Raw genomic sequence first — 15,897 nt, 5'->3', positions numbered from 1 at the left:
ATTATAGCTGAAAACATCCATAATCTGGGGAAAGACAAAGACATCAAAATCCAAGAAGCACAAAGAACTCCCATTAAATTCAATAAAAGCCAGCCAAGGCCAAAGCATATCATAGTCAAATTCATAAAATACAGAGAAGGAAGAAATCCTGACAGCAGCAAGGGAAAAATAAGTCCTTCACCTACAAACGAAGACAGATCAGGTCAGCAGATCTGTCCACAGAAACTCAGCAGGCCAGAAGAGAAAGGCAGGATATATTCAACTGCTGAATGGGAATAATATGCAGCCAAGAATACCTTATCCAACAAGGCATAGAAATCAGAATAGAAAGATAAAGAGTTTCCCAGACAAACAAAAAAAACCTAAGAGTTCATGACCACTAAACCAGACCTGCAAGAAATATTAAGGGAAACTTTAAAGGGGACACTTTGAGTTGGGGGGAAAAAAGACCAAAAGGAACAAAGATTAGAAAGGAACAGAGAACATCACCAGAACCAACTTTGCAGGTAACATAATAGCACTAAATTCATATCTTTTTAAATTATCACTCTGAATGTAAATGGGCTAAATGCTCCAATCAAAAAACACAGGGTGTCAGAATGGATTAAAAAAAACAAAAAAAAAAACAAAAAACAAGATCCATCTATACGCTGCCTACAAAACTCATTTATTTTTTTAATGTTTATTTATTTTTGAGAGAGAGAAAGACAGAGTGCAAGTGGGGGAGGGACAAAGAGAGAAGGAGACAGAATCTGAAGCAGGCTCCAGGCTCCGAGCTGTCAGCATAGAGCCCAACGAGGGGCTCAAACTCATGGACTGAGAGATCATGGCCTGAGGTGAAGTCAGATGCTTAACCGACTGAGCCACCCAGGTGCCCCTACAAAACTCATTTTGGATCCAAAAACACCTGCAGATGGAAAGTGAGGGATGAAGAACCATCTATCATGATAATGGACATCAAAAGAAATCTGGAATAGCCATCTTATATCAGAAAAATGAGATTTTAAACTAATGATTATAACAAGAGATGAAGAAGGGCATTATATCATAAATAAGGGGTCTATCCATCAAGAAGCTCTAATGATTGTAAATATTTATGCCCCCAACTTGGAAGTACCCAAATATATAAATCAATTAATAACAAACATAAACTAACTCATTGTTAATAATACAACAATAGTAAGGGACTTTAATACCCCACTTACAGAAATGGACAGATCATCTAAGCAGAAAATCAACAAGGAAGCAATGGCTCTGACTGACACATTGGACTAGATGGACTTAACAGATATATTCAGAACATTTCATCCTAAAGCAGAATATACATTCTTCTCAAATGCACATGGACCATTATCCAGAATATATCACATACTGTGTCACAAATCAGGTCTCAACACGTACAAAAAGATTGAGCTCATACCGTACATATTTTCAGACCACAACACTATGAAACTTGAACTCAAGCACAAGAAAAAATTTGGAAAGACCATAAATACATGGAGATTAAAGAACATACTACTAAAGAATGAGCGGATTAACCAGGAAATTAAAAAAGAAATATAAAATAGATGGAAGCATATGAAAATGAAAACAAGATGGTCCAAAACCTTTGGGATGCAGCAAAGGCTGCTTCCCCCTAAGAGGAAAGTATATTGCAATATAGGCAAGAAAAGTCTCAAATACACAAACTGACCTTACACCTAAAGGAGCTAGAAAAAGAAAGCAAATAATAGCAGAAGGGGAATAATAAAGATTAGAGCAGAAATAAATGATATAAAAACAAACGAACAAAAACAGTATAAGAGATCAACAAAACTAAGAGCTGGTTCTTCAAAAGAGTCAATAAAATTGGTAAACCCCTAGCCAGACTTATCAAAAAACAAAAGAGAAAGGACCCAAATAATTAAAACCATGAATGAAAGGGGAGATAACAACCAATACCACAGAAATATAGTTATTATAAGAGAACACTATGAAAAGTTATATGCCAACAAACTGGACAATCTGGAAGAAATGGACAAATTCCTAGACACTTAAACACTACCAAACTGAAACAGGAAGAAATAAAAACTTTGAACAGATAACCAGCAAAGAAACTGAGTCAATATTCAAAAATCTCCCAACAAACAAAAACCCTGGGACCGATGGCTTCCCAGGGGAATTTTGCCAGACATTTAAAGAAGAGTTAATACCTATTCTTCTCAAACTGTTCCAAAAAATAGAAATGGAAGGAAAACGTCCAAACTCATTCTACGAGATCAGCATTACCTTGATTCCAAAATCGGACAAAGAACCAACTAAAACAGAGAATTACAGGCCAATATCCCTGATGAACATGGATGCAAAAATTCTCAACAAGATACTAGCAAATCAAATTCAAAAGTACATTAAAAGTATTCACCAAAATCAAGTGGAATTTATTCCTGGGCTGCAGAGCTGGTTCAATATCTGCAAATCAATCAACTGATACACCACATTAATAAAAGAAAGGATAAGAACCATTGATCCTGTCAATAGATGGATAAAAAGATTCTGACAAAATACAGCATCCATTCTTGACAAAAACCATCAACAAAGTAGGGATAGATGGAACATACCTCAACATCATAAAGGCCACATATGAAAGAGCCACAGCTAATATTCTCAATGGGGAAAAACTGAGAGCCTTTCCTCTATGGTCAAAAACAAGACGAGGATGTCCACTCTCACCATTACTATTTATTATAGTACTGGAAGTCTTAGCCTCAGCAATCAGACAACTAAAAGAAATAAAAGGCATCCACAATGGCAAGGAAGAAGTCAAACTTTCACCATTTGCAGATAAAATGATACTCTATATGGAAAACTCAAAAAAATTGCTAGAATACATGAATTCAGCAAAGTCACAGGATATAAAATCAATGTACAGAAATCAGTTATATTTCTGTACACCAATAACAAAGCAGCAGAAAAAGAAATCAAGGAATTGATCACACTTGGAATTGCACCAAAAACAATAAGATACCCTGCAATAAACCTAACCAAAAAGGTGAAAGACCTATTACCTAAAAACTACAGAACACTCAGGAAAGAAATTAAAGAGGACACTAAGAAATGGAAAAACATTCCATGCTTATGAATTGGAAGAACAAACATTATTAAAATGTCTATACTACCCCCAAACAATCTACACATTTAATGCAATCCCTATCAAAATACCACCAGCAGTTTTCACAGAGCCAGAACAAACAATCCTAAAATTTGTATAGAACCAAAAAAGACCCTGAATAGCCAAAATGATCCTGAAAAAGAAAAACAAAACTGGAGGCTTCATGATTCCAGATTTCAAGCTATATTACAAAGCTGTAGTAATCAAGACAGTATGGTACTGCCACAGAAACAGACACACAGATCAATGGATCAGAACAGAAAACCCAGAAATGGACCCACGACTAACTATATGGTCAACTATTCTTCAACAAAGCAGGAAAGAATATCCAATGAAAAACAGACAGTCTCTTCAACAAATGTTGTTGGGAAAACTGGACAGTGACATGCAGACAAATGAAACTGGACCACTTTCTTACACCATACACAAAAATAAATTCAAGGGGCACCTGGGTGGCTCAGTCGGTTAAGCATCCAACTTCCGTTCAGGTCATGATCTCACAGTTCATGAGTTCGAATCCCATGTCAGGCTCTGTGCAGACAGCTCAGAGCCTGGTGCCTGATTCAGATTCTGTGTCTCCCTCTCTCTCTGTCCCTCCCCACTCATGTTCTCTCTCTCTCTCAAAAATAAACATTAAAAAAATTTTTTTAATAAAATAAAATAAATTCAAAATGGATTGAAGACCTAAATGTGAGCCAGGAAACCAATAAATCCTATAGAACACAGGCAGCAACCTCTTTGACATTGGCCACAGAAACTTCTTACTAGACAAATGGACAGAGGCAAAGGAAACAAAAGCAAAAATAAACTATTGGGACTTCATCAAGACAAAAAGTTTCTGCACAGTGAAGGAAACAATCAACAAAACTAAAAGACAGCCTGCAGAATGGAAGAACATATTTGCAAATGACATAGCTGATAAAGGTTAGTATCCAAAATCTATAAAAACTTCAAACTCAAAACCCAAAAAAAACCCAAATAATCCAGGGACAAATGGGCAGAAGACATGAATAGACACTTTCTAAAGAAAACATTGAAAAGATGCTCAACTTCACTCATTATCAGGGAAATACAAATCAAAATCACAATGAGATACCACCTCACACCTGCCAGAATTGTTAACATTAACAGTACAAGAAACAACAGGTATTGGTAAGGATGTGGAAAAAGGGGAACCCTCTTGCACTGTTGGTAGGAATGCAAACTGGTGTAGCCACTCTGGAAAACAGTATGAACATTCCTCAAAAAGCTAAAATAGAACTACACTATGACACAGCAATTACACTACTAGGTATTTACCAAAAAGATACAAAAATACAGATTTGAAGGGGTACGTGCCCCTTAATGTTTACAGCAGCATTAATAACAACAGCCAGATAATGGCAAGAGCCCAAATGTCCATCAACTGCTGAATGGATAAAGAAGACATGGTGTGTGTGTGTGCGCGTGTGTATAATAGAACATTAGTCATCAAAAAGAATGAAATCTTGGGGCACATTGGTGGTTCAGTCGGTGGAGGGTCTGACTCTTGATTTTGGCTCAGGTCATGACCTCCCAGTTTGTAAGATCATGATACAAGTCAGGCTCTGCACTGATAATACAGAGATTGCTTGGGATTGTCTCTCTCCCAGCCACCTCTCTGCCCCTCCCCCCTTCAAATAAATAAATAAACATTAAAAAAAAAGAATGAAATCTTGCCATTTCCAAGGATAGGAATGGAGCTAGAGTGTACTACTATGCAAAGCAAAATAAGTCAATCAGAGAAAGACAAATACCATATGATTTCACTCATATGTGGAATTTAAGAAACAAAGCAGATGAACATATGGGAAGGGGGAATAAAAGAAAAAAAGAAAAATAACAAACCATAAGAGACTCTTAAGAATTGAGAATAAACTGAGGGTTGATGGAGACAAGCAGGTGAGGGATGGGCTAGATGGGTGATGGGTATTAAGGAGGGCACATGTTGTGATGAGCACTGGGTGTTATATATAAGTGATGAATCAGTGAATTCGACTCCTGAAACCAATATTGCACTATATATTAACCAACTAGAATTCAAATAAATATTTTTTAAAAATTTAACAAGAATTTAAATAATAAAATTAGTGTTTTGGAAAGATATGTCTAGTAACATTGCCAAGTATGGAATAAAGAAGTATTAGACCAGAAGTATTACTCTTATTTACAAGAGTAATGCAAGAAATGCTGAGTTAAATCTGGGTCATAACAAAAGAGACATTCGAGTCTTACTGGTATCTACTTTGTGCCAATTAGTCTACTATGTACTAGATTCAGGATACAAAAGATAAATCTATGAGTTATTTATATAAAAAGGCATCATAAATGATTAAAATGAGAATATAAAGAGAAAAAAGGAATTAAGTTTGGTAGGTGACTTGAATAAACAATGTGGTGTAAATCGTAACACCTCATCTTCAATAAGCTAAGCACAAATCAGGGCAAAAAAAGTATGTTAAAGAAGTGTAATCTAAGAAAAGCAAAGGGGGTGTGTGAGTGGCTCAGTTAGTTAAGCGTCTGACTCTTGACTTCAGCTCAAGTCACGATCTCAAGATTTATGAGTTGGAGGACGCCTGAGTCGCTCAGTCAGTTAAGCATCCGACTTTGGCTCTGGTTATCATCTCACGGTTCGTGAGCTTAAGCCCTGCATTGGGCTCTATGCTGACAGCTCAGAGCCTGGAGACTGCTTCAGATTCTGTGTCTCCCTCTCTCTCTGCCCCTCCCTGGCGTGTGCTCTGTCTCTCTCTCAAAAACAAATAAACATTAAAAAAAAAAAAAAAAAAAGATTCATGAGTTCAAGTCCAATGTTGGGCTCTGCACTGACAGCGTAGAGCCTTCTTGGGATTCTCTCTCTACCTCTGCCCTTCCTCTGCTCTTGCAGGCTCTCTCTCTCAAAATAAATAAACTTTAAAAAAATCATTATTAAAAAAAGCAAAGGACTACAGCTATGACTATACTTCAGCAACAAAGGTCCTAGAGGATTTACTAGAACTATATACAAAATCAGAACCATCTTTGAATGCCTTTATAAACAATATCCTTAACTATCAATACCCTAGAGATAATCACAAAGGTTTCCGTAACAGTCTATCTAAGGTTAAAGCTTGACATCTTTCCCTTGGCAATTTTGGTTTAGATCCAGATACCTATATGATAGCATAGAATCAAGGTAAACAAGAATATTAGAAAACAATATTTAATTGATCATATCCATACAATTGCCAACATATGGCCAGTAAATTTATCAAATATCACATTACTCCTAGGTAACTAGGTAATTCTGCTTATGGTTAATCTTTTTTTTAAGGATTTTTTTAATGTTTATTTACTTTTAAGAGAGAGAAGGGAGAACGAGTGGGGGAGGGGCAGAGAGAGAGACACAGAATCTGAAGCAGGCTCCAGGCTCTGAGCTGTCAGTACAAAGCCTGATGTAGGGCTCAAACTTGTGACCAGGAGATCATGGCTTGAGCCGAAGTTGGACACAACCGACTGAGCCACTCAGGAGCCCCAAGGATTTTTTGTTTATTTTTAAGTAATCTCTACACCTACCGTGGGGCTCAAACTCACAACCCTGAGATCAAGAATCACATGTTCCACTGACTGAGCCAGCCAGGAGCCTCAATCATGGTTAATCTCTAATTACTAATTTCTTACTAGACTTTTAGAATAGGTTCAAATTATTTCTGTGGATAAATTTCCCAGGCACTAAAAGTGTTCAGTATGTTTCTAGGTTTTTCATTGAGTCCAACTTGAAAGAAATTCAGTGCCATTTCCATGTATCTGGTTTTACAACATACTTTCCCTGATAATAAATTTTTAAAACGGGTAGGTGAGAAGGGAAGGAATAAATGGGGTGACAAGCCCTTACATTCCTCAGAAATGAATTCTATTTTCACTGCTATTCCTGAGACTTACTTAAACCTGTTTGATAAAGATTACAATTAACATTAAGTACACAAAATAAACTCTTAAGTTCTTCAATAAGAAAAGTGGTGAAAACATTCTCTTTATCAAAAGAGCCTTCATACCTCATTAATTACATTAGACTATGAAATCTCACCCATGAAAGACTACATCAAATGCTAATTACTATTTCCAAATAGCTAACTATAAGTTATAAAACTTTCTTTTAACAACAGAAAGATTTGGCTATAACTCTAAATGCATTGCTAAACCTCATGTATTAGAAAAGATATTCTAAGAGAGGAATTGCATGAGCCTGCAGCTACACGGGGCGGGGGGTGGGGTGGGAGAATCAGTATGACTAATACAGTAAGAATTAGAAAATACTCTCAAAGTATCTTTATGTGGGGCATAATAAGCGCTTGCATTTATAAAAAGAAAAAGAAACCCACAATGATGGGGAATAGAGGTATTACCTGAGGGCAGGAAATTCAGACAAAAGGTCCCTATTCCTGGTGAAAGCAAGTAGTCAGTTGCCAGGGTTTCTTAGATTCCTTGATTAGGAAATTCACAGCACACCAATCTCCACCACAGCCAGCAGGGATCGCTGTAGGGAATGGGTACACAGGGGACATAGGAGGGAGCAAGTTTAAGGGAAGGAAGAGGAAAGGAATGATATGATAAAAATATTTAGCTGTGATGCACTTTTAAAAAATACAGTTGTATTTCACACTGGAATAATACTACTGCTTAAATTCTAAGATAAATTAACCATTTATGATTTCCTTCATTCTCTCTACCACTGGTATTACTACTACTCTAATAAATATTTTTTAAATTTTTTTATATTAAAAATATTAACAAAAATGAGATAGCTCTATTGTACAAAAGTTATACAAGACTGAACTGTATAATTAAACATCAAATGAAACCAATTAGGACAAGCACTCTAAAAGACAAGTGATTTACAAATTTATCCAAATTAGTTTAACTGCCAAAAAACCCACTTAAAATTGTAATCTTCAATCCATTTAATGGAGAATACCAAAGAGTAAAGTTAGCTATGAAAAGTAACCCACAAACCAAAGAGACATCTGGCAATAAATTATATCTATATATACTAAAAAGCAAATCAGAGAACTACCGTATTTATCAGAAAAAAAAGTTTTTCCTTTAAATTTTTGGGGTGTGAGTCATCTGCCAAAAGTGTATTTGGGGCAACCTATATATCCTGTGTATTCTATGAAGGCCAAAGTAATATAAATCTCTTCTCCAGTCAGCTGAAAATGTTTCTGAACAACTACTACATACAACAGTACTGTGGCAGATGCTAAAGGTACAACAGTGAATAAGAGAAGTATAATCGCTGCCTTCAGAATTCAGTCTATCAGGGTGATTCTGTGCTTAAAGAGAGGACAATCTAGGGGGCACCTGCATGCTACTCCTGAGGTCAGCCCTTTGTTAGGCATGGAGTCTACTTTTAAAAAAGTAATAATAATTAATTAAAAATAAACAGAGATGGCAATCTGTAGAACTAAAGGCATAAAACTTTTATTGTAATAAAACAATATATTTTAAGACCTAAAGGAGTTAAAAAATGAAAAAGACCAGGGAAAACTAGCCTAGTTAAAGCTGCCTGTGTAAGATGTACATGTAAAATGAAGCACAAGAGGGTGACCTGTCAGGAAGGAATGTAGACAATCTGGCTGCAATAAATAAGACAACAAAAGATGGGTGAAAAACAAAAAAGGGAGAAAAAGTGTAGTATTGAAAAATAGTGGGAAAAATTGCAGTCAAGTTTCTAAGGTCTAAAGTATCTTTAACTTCTCTAAATGATTGCTTTAAATATTCCCTTGGTATACATGCCACTGTCCAAGCAAACAGATTTAATAACTATCCATTTTATATCACATATGATATGCTGTTGTTTGTGTGCTTTTATTTCATTATTTCTTTATAAGTTTCTCTGGACTTAGACCACCTCTGTCTGTCTCAATGTCTATATTTCCGTTAAAGTTGCATATAGTACTTTGTGCCTCTCTCTTAAGACTCACTTTTTACCTTGATTTCTATTTGCTCATCTACCATACTGTTTTCAGAAGGCATTTCTAGGGGCGCCTGGGTGGCGCAGTCGGTTAAGTGTCCGACTTCAGCCAGGTCACGATCTCGCGGTCTGTGAGTTCGAGCCCCGCGTCAGGCTCTGGGCTGATGGCTCGGAGCCTGGAGCCTGTTTCCAATTCTGTGTGTCTCCCTCTCTCTCTGCCCCTTCCCCGTTCATGCTCTGTCTCTCTCTGTCCCAAAAATAAATTAAAAAAAAAACGTTGAAAAAAAAAAAATTAAAAAAAAAAGAAGGCATTTCTAGATTCTTAATTTTAATTATATATCTAAATAGATCCTCTTTAAGTATTGGTAGAAAGAATAAATAAATGATTTATCAGTAGGAATAATTATACCTATAATCTTAAAAATAATATAAATCATATTTTATGATGCCCCTTTTTTATAGTGTAGCTTATATATGAAGTTGCATCATAGCAGAAGAAAACTTAGGAACAGAAACTGAATTTAACATCTAACAGTACAGTTTTACCAAATTTAAAAATGACTGAATTTTCTGGTATTTCTAAGTTTATCTCTAAATATTAATTCCTAACAATAAAATTACAAAAACAAAAGGTTTACAAAGACATGACAGTAGAGGAAAACAACACTTGATGCTATGCTAGCAGTGGCAAAAAGAAGCCAGAGAGCTCTCTCTTAATGGTATTTTTGGGTAGAAAAGAGTACATAAACATATAGCTAAAATTAAGTCTTAAAGAATAGACTAATCTAGAGATTCAAAATTTATATATAACATTCATTTTGGCTTGGAGAAATCTCAAAATAAATCAACAGACAAACAGTAAATCTAATGTCTGGAAAAAATAAACAATAACTATTATATCCTGAATCATATTTGCTGCAGCTCTCAATTTTGTTTTAATAACTTGGTCTTGATGTGATAACTGCTCATATTTCACTCATGGAAATACTCATGAAGTCTTCCACCTGTTACTTACGTTCATCTGAGCTCAGTCACTAATACCAACTGGTTAAATACCAATATTTAACAGAAATATCAAATTATTCATCCTAATATATGCAATATAATATGCAGAGTATAGTACATATAGAACTCATAGGAGATCAACTTACTAAGGAAATGTTTAGATTGGAAACTGCAGTATTAAGGCAAAGTGTAATATTGCAAAAAGAAATATTGCAAAAAAATTATGCAAGTATAAAGAAATGGAGAAATTGTGCTTTCCCAATGTCACAGAATTGCTAAGTCAAAAGACTATGTTTCCCAAGCTTCAAAGGACTACAGAGTCAAAAAATTCCCAAATAATAAAAGAATCTCCTAAAGGATACTGCAACAGGGTGGTGAAACACCACAAAATACTAAGATTGAAATTTTACAATAAATAAATGCTGAGAGGCGCCTGGGTGGCTCAGTTGGGTGAGTGTCGGACTTCAGCTCACAGTTCATGAGTTTGAGCCCTGCTTTGGGCTCTGCGCTGATAGCTCTGAGCCTGGAGCCTGCTTCAAATTCTGTGTCTCCCTCTCTATGTCCCCCTCCCCCGCTCAAGCTTTGTCTGTCTCTCTCTCAAAAAGGAATAAACATTAAAAAAATTATTTATTTAAAAATAAGTAAATAAATAAATGCTGAAATTGAGTAAAAGAAAAGCAAACTGTTAGGTAGGAACATCAGCCTGAGCAGGCAGCATAGAATAATCAAATTCAAAGGCTACTGGATCAGTGACTTAACCAGTCAACACTACCCTGTCAAACCTTGGGCAAATCACAAATCTCAGCATTTTAATAATTTGTCTCAGGGAATGGAACAAACCCATTCTGATTCTAGAATGGTAATATTACAACATCCAATGGACCAGGCATCCACGTCCCCTTTCAACTAATGTTTGCAAATCAATCTCCTGAAACTAACTTTCAAAGAATATCTGGTTTTAGTTGGAAATTAGTGTGAAAGAAATGGGCACCTGCTCAGTACCTCTACATAGTGTGCTTAACAACAAAAAATACAACATAATAAAGTCTACCCCTTAAAATTCATTTCACAATTCACTTCGCTGTAATTATGCACGGTATGAATCAAAGCACAACCACACACAAAACACTTGGCATTGGTGCCGCTAGCCATGTAAACCATACTGATACCATGACGACTGCTCTGTGATCTGAAGCCTTCTTGATAATAGGCCCCACCCTCATTCTTTCCTTTTGTTTGACAGCACCCTTAAGTACATCCTTCAGATACACAACATTTTTTTTATCTGCTCTGGAAGTTTGACTATATCACATACCCATTCTCTCAGTTTCCTCCCTGGTGGTCTCCTAGTATGTACTCCCCAGCCTCTAGAGCTATAAAAGCAGGTTTTACAGGAAGTGGGGTGTGGAGATCTACCCGCCTTGCAGCCACCCAAGACATGTTTCTGTCCATAAGTCCCCTTAATAAAACTATTTCCCATCAAGCTGAACTTGGCGGTGTTTTTCTTGGTCTTATGGCTCCTTGGGTCTTTGAAGGTCATTCTGCATAAACTTCCATTTTACAGAAGAGCAGACTAAAATAAAATGTGTAGTCTTAAATCAGTTTGCAAATAAAAGGGATCTCCATTCAGATATCTAACAGGCATTCAAATTGATACATCCAAAACCAAACTCTTCAGCCCTCTACCATAAGTCTGTCCCTCCTGCAGTCTTCTACTTAGTTAACAGCAACTCCATCTTGTCAGTTGTTTATGTCATGACCGCTCTTTCTCTCTCAAGCCACATCTTATCTGTCAGAAAATCCTGTGGTTCTACCTTTGAAATACATCTAGAACCTTACTATATCTCAATAAGTCCACTGCATTGACCTAGGTCCAAGCCAAACCCTTTCTCACCTGGATAGTTAACACATTTATTTATTTTTAATGTTTATTTTTGAGAGAGACAAAGCACAAGTGGGGGAGGGGCAGAGAGAGAGGGAAACAGAATCTGAGGCAGGTTCCAGGCTTTGAGCTGTCAGCACAGAGCCTGATGAGGGGCTCAAACCCACGAACCTTGAGATTATGACCTGAGCTGAAGTCGGATACTTAACCGACTGAGCCACCCAGGCGAACCCTTGTTAACACTATTAATTGGACTCCTGCTTCTGCCCTTGTCCTCCTATTATTTATTTCCCACATAGCTGCAGAGTGATCCTTGGCTCAAAGCCTTCCAGCGGCTTCCAACCTTACTCAGGGTAAAAGCCAAAGTCATTACAAGGCCCCACAAGGTCTGGCCCTATTTTCTCTTTGACCTCATCTTCCTTCACTCCTCACTCTACTTCACTCATGTTGGTGGCCTATATTTCAAAAGTGACAAGCAAGCTTCCACATTTGGATCTTTGCATTTGCTTCCACCACCTCTTTCATATCTTTTCTCAAATACCACCTTCTCAATTAGGACTTCTTGATCACCAGATTTAAAACTGCAAACTCCAGGCACCTAGGTGGCTCAGTCGGGTTAAGTGTCCGACTTTGGCTCAGGTCATGATCTCACACACGGTTCGTGAGTTCGAGCCCCGCGTCAGGCTCTGTGCTGGCAGCAGCCTGCTTCAGATTCTGTGTCTGCCTCTCTCTCTCTCTCTCTCTCTCTGCCCCTCCCACGTGCACACACTCTCTCTCTCAAAAACAAACATTAAAAAATAAAGTTGCAAACTCCATCCCTACCTCCCTGCACTTCCTATCCACTTTCCCTATGTTATCTAAAAAAAAAATTTTTAAGTTATTTATTTATTTATTTATTTATTTATTTATTTATTTTGACAAAGAGACAGAATATGAGTGGGGGAGGGACAGAAAGAGGGGGGGACAGAGGATCTGAAGTGGGCTCCACACTGACAGCAGAGCAGCTGTTGCAGCACTCGAACACATGGAACTGAGATTATGACCTGATCTGACGTTGGAAGCTTAACTGACTAAACCACCCAAGGCACCCCCCCACCCCCCACTGTGTTATTTTTTAAAATAGCACTTGCCACAAACTGATACAATGTCCTTTACTTTTTTATTATCAGCCTCCTCTGATTAAAATGTAAACTCTACTGAGGGCAGGGATTCTTGCCACAGCAGTATGGACTAGTACCTGGTACAAAGTAGCACTTAGTAAATATTTGTTAAATAAACAACTGTTACATATCTAGTGTCAAAATCAACAGTATTGGAGGTTATTTTTTTTTTTAAATACTGTCAACTTAAGCAACTAAAAATTACTTTTAAAAAAGTCACCAAACTGGGGCACCTGGGTGGCTCAGTCAGTCAAGCATCTGACTTCAGCTCAGGTCATGATCTCACAGTTTGAGAGTTTGAGCCCCATATTGGGCTCTGTGCTGACAGCTCTGAGCCTAGAGCCTACTTCAGATTCTGTGTCTCCCTCCCTCTGTTCCTCCCCCACTCACACTCTGTCTCTGTCTCTCTCCAAAAATAAATAAAGATTAAAAAAAAATTTTTTTAATCGAAAATTAAAAAAAATCACCAAACTTACAAAGTAAATTTATTTCTAATCCTAAAAGGTAATAATTAACTCTATTTTTTTTCTCAGTTGACCAATCCAAGTAAATCAAACCTCGCAAATTTCATATGGCAGTAAAATTCTAGAAATCAGCTATATTTAGTGATCCTATACCCAGATAGGAATTGCTGAAGATTCCTAAGAGGTGAGACCATGTCATGCCCATCTTTGTATCTCCAATGCCTAGCAATCAAGGATCTGATAAACATAAACTCTCAAAATTATTTATTGAGTTTTGCCATAAAAGTGAACGATGTAATTACCCCATCAATAAGTATACAAAATTATCATTCGAAAAATAATATGATAGTCTAAATAATGTTGTGTTTCCTCTTAAGAATGTTTAATTCAGGAATGATTCCAGACCTAGCAGTAATCATCTCCAATTATATGCACCTTAACTTCTCTTCAGCAATTCAGTTCCATGGCCTTAATGAATACCTTGCCCTAAACTAGGTCTAATCCTCCTCTAAAATTTTGAACTTTAATATGACACTTTCAGACAAAATCCCCAATCCTTCCAGTTCTCTCATTTGTTTTCCTCAACTGCTCTCCCACCAGATAAAATTTCCAATCCTTTGATGGTTCTTTCCAGACTATCAGCTACTGCTCCCCCCTTTTCTCCCCCACACAGTTTAAGCTATTCCACGAATACACTGTGAGGCACCCTAAACTCTCTATCACCTTGCCATTCAGTCACAAGATCTGGCAAGTGTTTGACTATTCCTAATCTCCCTAACAAATATTCCAAATATTCAACAATCTTCTCAAGCCACTCTATTTGCTCCTCCCCCTTAGTTTAGGGAACATATCTTGTTGAGACTATCCAGTGGGTTCTCCTACCTAGATCCTTGGAACTGGCCTGGATCTAATAATCCCTTTCCAAGTATGGCCCATAAATTCTGCGGGTACTGATATCCTTCTAATACATTACTTTTCTACTTAGTTAAACAGAGACCCTCTACAGACTCTATATTTCCACCCCAGATGACTGCTCCTGAACCCTGGATTGCAAAAACCAAACTGATAACCAAGCATTTTTAATGATCATGTCCCTCTTTTGTCCGGAATTCTTTATTAGCAGTCACCTCCTGGGATGAAGTTCAATTTCTTTTATATAGCAAATAAGACCCTCTGAAATCTAATTTAGTTCAGTGCCTATTAAAGACATCAAATGGAACTGCAAACCTGACTCAAAATAGGTCTCCCTATGACTGTATCTTTGCTTTATGACCCTTTACCTTTGTTACTGATCCACGGGCAAGTAGAAGTGGGCCAAACAAATTCTCTCCCCCAAGAATCTAAAACTTGACACAAAAGATCACAGATTAGGAGTTGTGAGAGGTGGAAGCAGTGGTTTTCAACTGAGAGACATTTTACTCTCAGGAGACAATTGGCAATGCCTGGAGAATTTTTCATTGTCAAGGCTGTGAGTGCTACTGGCATCTGGTAGAGACCAGAGATGCTGTTAAACATCCTACAAAAACAGGGCAGCAATTCACAACAAAGAATTACCTTGTCCAATGAGGTTTTAGGAGCTGGTTAAGGTCCTGCCTTTCCCACACTTTGTGACCCACGCCAGAAGTTTTCTGTTACATTTCCCTTATTACCTAAGTTGGAGGTTTTTGCTGTTTGCAGACAAAATAACCTTAAGCAGCACAGTACCTTAGTTCAATCATCTGACACATTTGTATACTTCAAACCAGTTTCTCAACCTCAAAACTATTGACATTTGGGCCAAATAATTATTTGCTGTGGGGACTGTGCTATGCACTACAGGATGTTTAACAGCATCCCTGGCCTCTACACCACCACCCCCAAAGTTGTGACAATAGGAAATGTCTCCAGACATTGCCAAATGTCCCTTAAGGGGCAAAATCACCTCTAATTGAAAACCACAGCTTTAAACTTTATACAAAGACTCCACCCATGTGTGGTCAAAGTCCGTCTTCCCAGCTCTCACGTCCAGTAAACCTTGTGTCCAGCACAAGTTGGTATAAGCCAAAGGGAAAGCATGGGGTGGGGGGGGGGGGGGGAGGGAGAAGGGAAAAGGGAGCATTTTAAGTTTGTTTATTTTGAGAGAAAAAGAGAGCTCAAGCAGGGGAGGGGCAGAGAGAGGGAGAGAATCCCAAGCTCTATCAGTGCAGAGCCCAGCCAGGGCTCAAACCCACAAACTCCAAGATCATGACCTGAGTCTAAACCAAGAGTCAGAAGCTTAACTGACCCAAAAA

The 15,897-nt window shown here is 37.5% G+C and overlaps 1 protein-coding gene across 2 annotated transcripts in view; it reads right to left on the bottom strand.

Moving 5' to 3' along the window:
• BLTP3B (bridge-like lipid transfer protein family member 3B) overlaps positions 1-15,897 on the bottom strand; it is a 113,770-nt gene that overhangs the window by 93,281 nt on the left and 4,592 nt on the right. The window contains exon 2 of one of the 2 annotated variants that reach the window (XM_058741665.1): positions 7,549-7,679. The exons of the other annotated variant lie outside the window; for it this stretch is intronic. The gene's annotated coding sequence lies outside the window, so the exon portion shown is untranslated. The remainder of the gene's footprint in view (positions 1-7,548; positions 7,680-15,897) is intronic. 2 annotated transcript variants of the gene reach the window in all.

The sequence above is a fragment of the Neofelis nebulosa genome, chromosome 8 (assembly GCF_028018385.1).
Source record: "Neofelis nebulosa isolate mNeoNeb1 chromosome 8, mNeoNeb1.pri, whole genome shotgun sequence".
NCBI classification, from domain to species: domain Eukaryota; kingdom Metazoa; phylum Chordata; class Mammalia; order Carnivora; family Felidae; genus Neofelis; species Neofelis nebulosa.
Note: the sequence above shows the minus strand (reverse complement) of the source record. Positions and strands in the feature narration are given on the sequence as shown.